General features: G+C 36.9%; 1 protein-coding gene across 3 annotated transcripts in view; it reads right to left on the reverse strand.

Annotated features, from left to right (window-relative positions):
* LOC113120124 (growth factor receptor-bound protein 10-like) overlaps nt 1-2,821 on the reverse strand; it is a 50,201-nt gene extending 47,380 nt beyond the window's left edge. For all 3 annotated transcript variants that reach the window (XM_026290034.1, XM_026290033.1, XM_026290032.1), the window contains exon 1: nt 2,620-2,821. The gene's annotated coding sequence lies outside the window, so the exon portion shown is untranslated. The remainder of the gene's footprint in view (nt 1-2,619) is intronic.
* Nucleotides 2,822-9,690: the final 6,869 nt, after the last annotated feature.

Genomic DNA, 9,690 nt, shown 5'->3' on the forward strand with positions numbered 1-9,690 from the left:
ATACACCTAATTCTACAACTATACATCTAATCTGACATGTCATCTTGGCTTAAAGATAAGACCAATGCCCAAAAATATGGGGATAAGTGGAAAAAAAGGTACAATCTGTGCCATCTGAACCAGAATATGTTGGCGTGTTTGATGTTATCAAGTGTCTCCTTATTCTTACCTCCCTTAGTGAACACCAGATGTATGAAATTGTGAACTGAAATGACATTAAATTGAACCCTCTAGCCCTGAAGGCAGCAATTTGGAGTTGTCGTCTTGCTTCATTGCTTTTTGCAGAATCTCTGCCAAATAAAACCCACACATATCTAGTTGAGAGGTGTCTGAGAGAAGGAGAATGACAAACTCATATATGTGTGCCTGAACATGCCTTTAAAAATCCAACCCATGCACTCGGCCAGTCTATTGTTAGAGAACCATTGAACAACTTCCCTTCCTTCCTTGAAAAAAGAAAACAGATACACCTCCTCCTTTGTGTTAGTTTATGTGTCAAAGAAAGAGAGCGTTCTCGTACAAGATTATTACATAACTTTTCTGGACAATTTCTTTGGACAACTGTTTGAAATGAAAAACAGCTAATTAGCATTTTATGACACATGCAAATCAAACATTTGGACAGTCCCATAATGTAAGATTATGTTGCAGTTTATGGTCTAATAGCACATCGACATCAAGCATTTTAGACTCAAATGAGATAACTATTATCTTAAAGCTAAATATATGGTCCGAAACACATGTAAACACAAAGGTAAGGCCAAATGTACAACATCTGCATCAAAATTCAGTATAGGAATCATAGGGCTTTCACAGAAATCATGTCAGATTTTAGAATAACTCAAATCAGAAATTAATGTAATAAAATTCTATCAAAAGGTTTGTTTACATGGTCTTTTTAGAGGTGGCATAAATGCAATCCAATATCTGAGCCTATACATTAAAGGGGTCATATGATGCGATTTAAAAATGTCCTTTCTTTTTGGAGTGTTACAAGCTCTGGTGCATAATGTAGATCTGTCAAGTTGCACAGACTAAAGTCTCAAATACAAAGAGATAAGTTAAGAGTCAACCACTCCTACCTAAAATGGCTCATTCTAACGCACCCCCACATGTCTACGTCACCATGTGGGAAGATTGTATAATGCAGCTCAAATGTTCATGCACTGAAAGGAGGGGTAACTTTTATTCTCACTTTATAAATGCGAGTTTTGATCAGTGTAGAGTAGCGCTTGTTGTTTATCGTTTCTCTAATCACAAATGCAGACATGGGTTTTATGTTTACTAGGCACGATACGCAACGAGTAAAAAGACAGTACAAGTAATTATAATCAGTAATAATGTCCCCACTGGATGCGACAATTGCCTCATTTGTAATGGGTTTTACTGGTTTTGTCTTGTTGCGCCAGGACACACAGCATCACTGTATGGTAATGGGCGTAATATTTGCATCACAAGCTTGAGGAATTCAGCCAATCACAATGCACTGGATAGCTGGCCAGTCAGCATACACCTAACTTTTCAGATCAATGAGTTTTGTAAAAAATCTATACATTTCAGAAAGGCAGGGCATATAGGAGCAACAATGATTTACAGTATGTGGGAAATCATGTTTTTTCAACCTTAAACACATGGCATTACTCCAAAATAATATTATTTTTAGCTACTTCATATGACCACTTTAAATAAAAAACAAACAAACGTGGTAACTTTTCATTGATCAAACTAACCTGCATATTTATCTTTAACAGCCAAATGAACATCCAGCCATTACCATAGCGCAGTAACTTTTACTTCTCTTCATAACCGCTCCAGTTGATTCAGAATCACTACAAAGAACCGATTCATTCGCTGCTCTGGAATCGGGCAAAGTAGCGGATGTTGATTCGCTTAAAAAAAATCCACAGATTGACAAAAAAAAAGGTCCAGGGTTGAAGTGCAAGTGTATGAAAGCTCCCACCACACCTCACAAGATTCATTCAATTGGCGAACAGGACTATGAACGGGTGTGCGTTTTTTATTTATTTTATTCACTTTAAGTTAAAGACTTGTGTTTTGCGCTTTTTAGTAGCGGTTATTTAACGAATATTAGTGCGTTAAAAACTGTCAACAGTTCAGAACAGTTCGCATCGTTCGATTTCCTTCATGAAAATCACATCATGTAAATCATTCGGTTCCAGTAATTTTTTTTAAACGGTTCTCGATTCCCAGCCCTAAGGAAAAGATGTCTACACCGTAAGCACGAACTAGAAGTAAATCTATAAATACGATCTAAAAATAAATGCACTCTTGAAGTTGTTTGTAAACACCGTGCGCAAAGTTTACCGGTATTGGCTGCAAACCAGACTCTATGATCAAAACTAGTTTCACTCATAAAACTTATAAGCATGCATGCATCTCATTCATAAATAGCAAGTTTCCTTTAAATCGACCCTATTATGAAATATATGAGCTACTCCTTTGTTGATGGGTATGTTTTGGCAGTGAATTACATTACAAAACGCTTAATAAATGCATATTCGTAAATTACATCCGTATATCTATAGATATAGCATGAGCACGAAACCATGTTTTCAACACAGCCCCCATCCATCCATCCAAACAGTCTGGAATACTCACCTCCAAATCGGTATTCTTCACGGGGAAAGAACGGCAAAATGGAATTAAAAGAAACGGTGTTTGACTAGATTGTTTTCTGTACACGTTGGAATGACAAAAAAGTGCACAGGGTTAAATGTTTGCGTTGTGATCCTGCATGTTGTACGAGGTTAGAGCCGCGTCCGCACAAGTTGGGCTCAGCTGACTGCTTCAAACACGAGGGTGAGGAACTCTTCCAGCCCCGCCCCTTTACGCACAAGACACACCTCCTTATTTACAACCCGCCTATTTTAACCCATTGTCCTAAAATTCAGAAGGAATTGTTCACAGCGATTGTTCAGCTAATTAAATTGAAAGTTGTTAGTCAGCGAAAATTACGTGATCTATAACCTTTATACAGTGCATGTCGTTAAAAAGACTAAGGACTGGTTTCACAGACAGGGATTAGACTACCAGGATTAGGTAGTTAAGTAGGACATTTAAGTAATTTTTCATAAACGTGCATTAGAAAACACATTACTGGTGTGCATCTTGAGACAAAACAAAGGCACTGATATATTTAATGATCAATCAGTTCAAGTTTCTTTCAGTTGATACAGCTCATACTTACATTTTAGTCTGGGACTAGGTTTAAGCCTTGTCTGTGAAACCGGGGGTATAAATTTATCCCTCTCTCTGTGTTAAATTCAGCATCTAATCTGAAATGTAATCATGCAAGGTGAACCACAACACTGATATGTGATATGGCCTCATATTGTCCTCTCTTTGAGCTGAAATTCCCATCACATTCCACCACGGTACCTTCTGTCCATGTATTACATCACACGAGACTTACATTGCATCTGATGATTTATGATATTGCCTGGTAATTAGGTTACATCTTCTAAACATATGCTATCTCTCTGAAATTGCTATACAGTACAAAATCAATCTGAGGCTATCATCACTTCCAGAAGCCGAGGAGTCACACATTGGAGACCAGGAAAGCATTTCCAGGAGCAATGGACACTGGGTGTTGACAGGATCAGGGTGGGCTTGGGATTACATATAGCCATCTCATGAAACGTGGCCCTCAGCCAAACCTGGCGGGACACACCTCTGGAAATCCAGGAGAAGCGGTTATAAGATGCTCCTATGGGACCAATACTGATTGTACAATTCAGATGGAGACAGCATCACTTTTGCCTGGTGAAACCTTATATAGGAAAGATATCTGAAGATGTATTCATGGAGATTTTTTGTCTGTTTGTTTGTTTTGGTCAGTGACATCAGATATCAGACATCTTCTTGAGTGACACAGAATCATGATGGGTGGCTCAATCTTGAACTATAGGTACTTAAGATACTGATGCTGACAAACATTGTTGATATTGATACAAAAATATATTTGTTTTCTTTTACTTATTTGAACACAGGGATCAATGCTGAAAGGTCAAAGGTTAAAGTCAGGTTTATTTTCATCTTACATAACACCGCAGAATGATGATTTCTTCATGAATCAGCAGTATAAGAATAACTTGAAGATGAACTTATACATGATCCATATTATGGTACAACAGACAGATAAATAAATAACAGCACCTAATTGCATATTTCTGCTCAGTTTTGGTCTTCTGAATAAAATGTTTCCTGTTTTTCCTTCTCAGACATGAACACCATGTTATATCATACAATATAACCCATAAAATCCTGACGTATGGATGTAGATGATACAAACAAAAAACATTTATGCAATCTCTTTTACATTTTCTTTTATATTTTGTCTAATGGGTCAACAAACGTTGATGTTTTTTTTGTTTTTTTTACATCATATGTCAGCTTTACAGGGTTAATAAATAAAAAATAGTAATAATAATAATTATCTAATCATTTACATTTTAGGCCTGTCTTACAAATGGCTTTTAAACGGTAAACTGGTAATATCCATTTTATCTTTGGATATCACAGAAAGCAGTTAATTTAAAAGAGGTATAAGTGGTATCGATATAAGAAATAACTGGTCTTGGATTGGAAACAAAATGTGGTTTTACTCATCCCTAACATAAAAAGTCATTGAAAGTTCTCTAAATTGAAATTTCCCACTGAAAATCTCCAATGAAAATGGTTTAACCACATAAACAGACTCATTTCCTACACTGGGAAGCCACGTTATGTAAAAATTCCACTGGTTACTTTTGACAAATCTTTGGAGGATACAGATGTTTCGTGGACCCTGGTTCTGTTTTTCTCCTCTAAGGGAAAATATTAAGTGAGTGACTTTCAGTATTACCACATAGGAGAGCCACACTTAACCTCCCCTGTAAACACAAATTAGACATTAGCCATGCTTAAGGGTCTGACAAGAAAACATTTGCACTACTTTAACTTTCTCAAATACGTTGACTGGTAAGCCACAAAGGGCAGTGCATTACCAGAGCTATTCAAGCTATTTGGGGTGGTCAATGGCCCACAGGGATATGTGTCAGCATCTACAAAGTGCTGAAGTATGCATGCACATATGGATGTTATGGAATGAAACATTCCAAGAGTGTTGCTATGCATTACTAGCAACAGTTGTTACAAAGCCCAGCCTTCAGCCAAATATTGGCATGCTGGAGAATTGTGCTTCTGTGGTGTTAGTGTTTGACATCTCTGTAACGATATTAAAACTCCATATACATCGGGAAGAAGGAGGCGGGAACCGGCGGACAATCAAAACATTTTAATAATTGAAAAATAAATACAAAACAGCGCACCAGCCCCTAATGTCCCAGGCCTGGTCCTCTCTCCTCCTTCACAGTCGTCGCTCCAGTTTTATATCCTTCCATCTCCTACATGGGACTCGATACTGGCGGTGGGGCGCAGGTGCAGCTCATCTTCAATCACAACACCTGGCCTCACTCCTCGTTCCCACGCCTCTCGGCCCCGCCCCACTCGCCACAATCTCATTTGAAGGTTTTTTTCATACAATCCATTCACTCTACTGTGCTACCGGTACTTGAAAGACTTGGTGCGTTCAAGTCATGATGGAAAGATTGTATTTACAAGTTGAATGCACATAAATGCCACTGCAGAGTAATGATTACTCATAAATATTTTTCGAGATGTAGATGAGTTTGTTTTTTCATCAGAACAGATTTGAAGCAATTTTGCATCATATCCCTTGCTCACCAATGGATCTGCTGCATTGAATGGGTGCTGTCAGAAGATCTTCTTGAGCTCATAAAACCTTTACAATAATCTACAACTAATCCATATGACTCCAGTCCATCATTTAACATTTTGCAAAGTGAAAAGGTGTATGTTTGTATAAAAACAAATCCATCCAAGACATTTTAACCTCAAACCGTTCCCAACAACTTAAATATTTTAAATATATAAAGCGTCCTCTATCCATAATATAGCTCTCTCCATTGAAAATGTCTGAATCATGTAAGAAATATGCACATATCAATACCGTTTACAAGCTCTAACAGTCCAAAACTGCTCTAAATAATTATGTTGGCAGATTTTGATGTGAGAGGAATTTTTCACTACAGGAAGTGTTATTATGGATTATTGACTTGTATTTTGACCACTTCAAATGCCTTTAAGTTGGATCCATTTATTAGAACCATGCAACTTTTTTTTCATTTCCCAAGGCATCAGATGATGGACTGGAGCAATGTGGATTATCTGTGGATTACTGTGATGCTGTACTCTGTACTGTACTGATTTATCAGCTGTCATTCTGACGGCACCCATTCACTGAAGAGGATCAGAGAATTTTTTCAAACCTGTTCTGATGAAGAAACAAACTCATCTACACCTTGGATAACCTGAGGGTGAGGAAATTTTCAGCAAATTAGAATTTTTGAATAAACTATTGCTTTAAAGAAAGTCCATAGTTTACTGCTTGTAATTTGTGGTGGCATTCATGTGTGTTTAACTCGTCATTTCTTTAGCCCTGAATTTCCGAGTTGGGGGCATATCAGTGAGAAAATATGGCATGCAATGGATGTGGTCTGTATAGATGATACATTTGTTGAAATTAATGTTTTTTTTTTATTACAATAAAACTAGCATGTACAAAATATGATAGTATTCTGTAAATGATTCACCTTCCTGAATTGAATAAAAAAAATAAATAATAACACCTGAAAAAAATACACACCTGAAGTCCATTATGTATCATTTTGTAGAAGTAGAGTTCAAATAATTAAATATTGCTGTGTTTTTCAAAGAAAAGGTACATCTCTGACCAAAGTGATTTGAATGCACCATTTGATTATGCACAACTAAACTCAAGCGAAAAGGTGATTAGCTGTAAAGACTCTATGCCAACCTACAATCAAAAGGTAATGCAAGCATGCACCACTGCCTTTAATCAGGAGAATAATCTTTAAGGGCCTAATTTAATCTCTTTGTTCAAGTTTTAATTAGACATTAGTAGTCAGAAGGACTTGGACGCAAGTTTGTGAGCAACTAACTGTGCTGCATCTAAAAATCCCATATCGGTGTGTGCGCTGACACACAAAGAGGTGTGCTTTCTGGCCACCCAGCTCCAGACTGATCACTCTCCAAAATTCTTCTCTCTCCACTAAAGTTTATAGCCTTAAAAATGTGCGGCATACAGCATTTCCTCCAAGATACAAGACTACTAGTCCGTTAGGAGATCAAAGTATTTTTAGCCTTTCCACTAATCCACAGAACATGATCTTTCTCCCTCTAATAACTTGGAATTCTTCTCATTCCTGTTGGTGTCTGGCAGAGGGAAACTCAGGAGGCTTCAAACCCACATTGTTCTCGTGCTCGGGCACGAGGCCTGCAGAAATAGAGAGCTAAATGGTCGAGGCCAGTGTTTGACTTGGTTTGTGAAAGGGAGACACTGTACCACCCTGCCTGCCATCTGGCTAAACCAGGCCTTTAAGAATAGAGTACTGAGAAACACAAGAACACCATCACTGTTTTTCTGACAGGAAAAGAACACAACACACTTTCTAGTGCACCTGCAAGTCATTTCACAATACGGCTGAAAAAGATGCCATAAAAAAAAAGAGAGAGACTTGTGCAATAATCAGTTCAGGAGTTAGATTTTCACCCGAAAGGAAATTCCTCCATGTATTACGGTCTCCAAGACTAATTTTTTTTTTGCCTGTTGACATATTATCCATCTTTGAAGTTTCACAATAAGGATTTATGGTAGGCTTTGTTGGAGTTCTGGCTGTTATTTTATACATTTAATCCAAGCCAAGTAATCATATTTATCATAAGACATAAATAACCTCTCATAAGCTGTGTAAGCATTTTTCATTTTTGGAGCATCAAGATACTCCTCCACATTATGTTCTTTATTATACTTGTGGAAATTATATTACAACAATATCAGGGCAATATATAGGGAGCAGGTAATGAGTGGCAACTGTGGCTGATGAACAATTACCGTAGACGCCCACATTAAAAACGATCAGTACTGATGAGAGACACACAAAACTCACCCACATAGTGATTAACAGAGACAACGGATTTACCAACAGTGACAGATTCTAGATGATCCTAGAAATGCCAAGATGAATATTTTTATTTGGAAATGATTTACAGCCTTAATGTTTTATCTATTTATTTATAAGTAAATAAGCACCTTATGTAGCTCAACTGATCCAGAAAATGGTTGGATTCATTATAATTTTTTTATATTATTACCAAAATTAGGTAGGATTTTTTATTCAAGTAGGTACATGCTTTCTCTTATATAAATATTTAAATTTATTATTAAAAAATATTTAAAAAAGGTAAACAATTGATGCAATGCACTTGCTAATGTGCAACAATCAGAAAGTTAAAGAAAAAATATCACATTCACTCTAGTCAGCGAGTGAAACTCTTGTTTGTTTATAGATTGTGTTACCTGGATGTGTTACCTGGATTTGTGCATATCTGCGACATACAAATGTGACGCGCTCTTCCAGAAACTCTTCAGCTGGTGATTTCTCACAGGAGGTTTCCCACTCCTTCCCCACTGCACACTCAGAGGTTATCAGCATGTGAATAAGTGTGACTTTACACAAACTATCTCACATCATTCACATTAGCACAGGACAGATGGTTATCGCCTGTTATTTCCTTGCTCTCCACCACCAGCTCTTGCAGTGGCTGATCCTTTGGCCTGGTGTGCTGGCCAACTCTGACTCATCCTGTATCTGTAGGAGCACACATCAACAACACAAAGTTACACAAGAACTGCATCTGACTTACAATGCATTTTAATAAAAAAAGATGCTAATTAAGTCTTGTGATTGGTTTATCAGGATTTTTACAGCTGACATTTCAGTATGGACAGCAGTAGCGCCTCTCTGTTCAAATGTTGAAATACTTTTAGCCTTACGTTACACTATATCAGTGACAATAAAAGTTTCACAAACACCATCATAACCAAAATGGTTCCATGTCCAGTCAGAATCATTTGCATTTGTAGCCTTTCATGCAGTACTTAAATTTTTTTTAAATGTCCTAATATTTTGATACTATTCTTTGATATATGTAGCTATTTATATTGTATTTACCAGAAGACTAGCTCATTCAAGCCGCTCCACATGCGCACAATAAAGAGCTGACATGATAAATGGATTACATGTAAATATGTCAATTAGTAATATTTTTAGTTTTCTGTCTTATAAATTACATGTAAGTGTGTGAAAAAACCTCTGCAAACGATGTAGTGTTTGAGTGAACTGTGGAAACAATCTGCTCAAACCAAACAATTCAAAACCTTTGTGGATAGTGGATAGGAAACACACTACATGATTCCTGAAATATTATCAGTAAGAAATCTAAACACAGAGTTGTGATTAGAAAAATGAAAGCATCATTACTTGGTCTAAAATATTGCAATTACACAGACTTTAATAAACGAACACAGTATGAATGCATAAAGACATCTTAGTTACAATAGAAATACTAAAAATTGTAATAATAATCAGTAGTAGTAGGCTAGTACAAGCAAGTATGATATTTTTACATTTTTGTTTGGGTTGGGTGTATAATACTACAACTTATTCTAATAATAGTGTGTGTGTGTGGGGGGGGGGGGGGGGGGGGGGTTATATTCAAACTATTATTATCCACTTGCAAAAT

The sequence above is a fragment of the Carassius auratus genome, chromosome 19 (genome assembly GCF_003368295.1).
Source record: "Carassius auratus strain Wakin chromosome 19, ASM336829v1, whole genome shotgun sequence".
Classification (NCBI taxonomy): domain Eukaryota; kingdom Metazoa; phylum Chordata; class Actinopteri; order Cypriniformes; family Cyprinidae; genus Carassius; species Carassius auratus.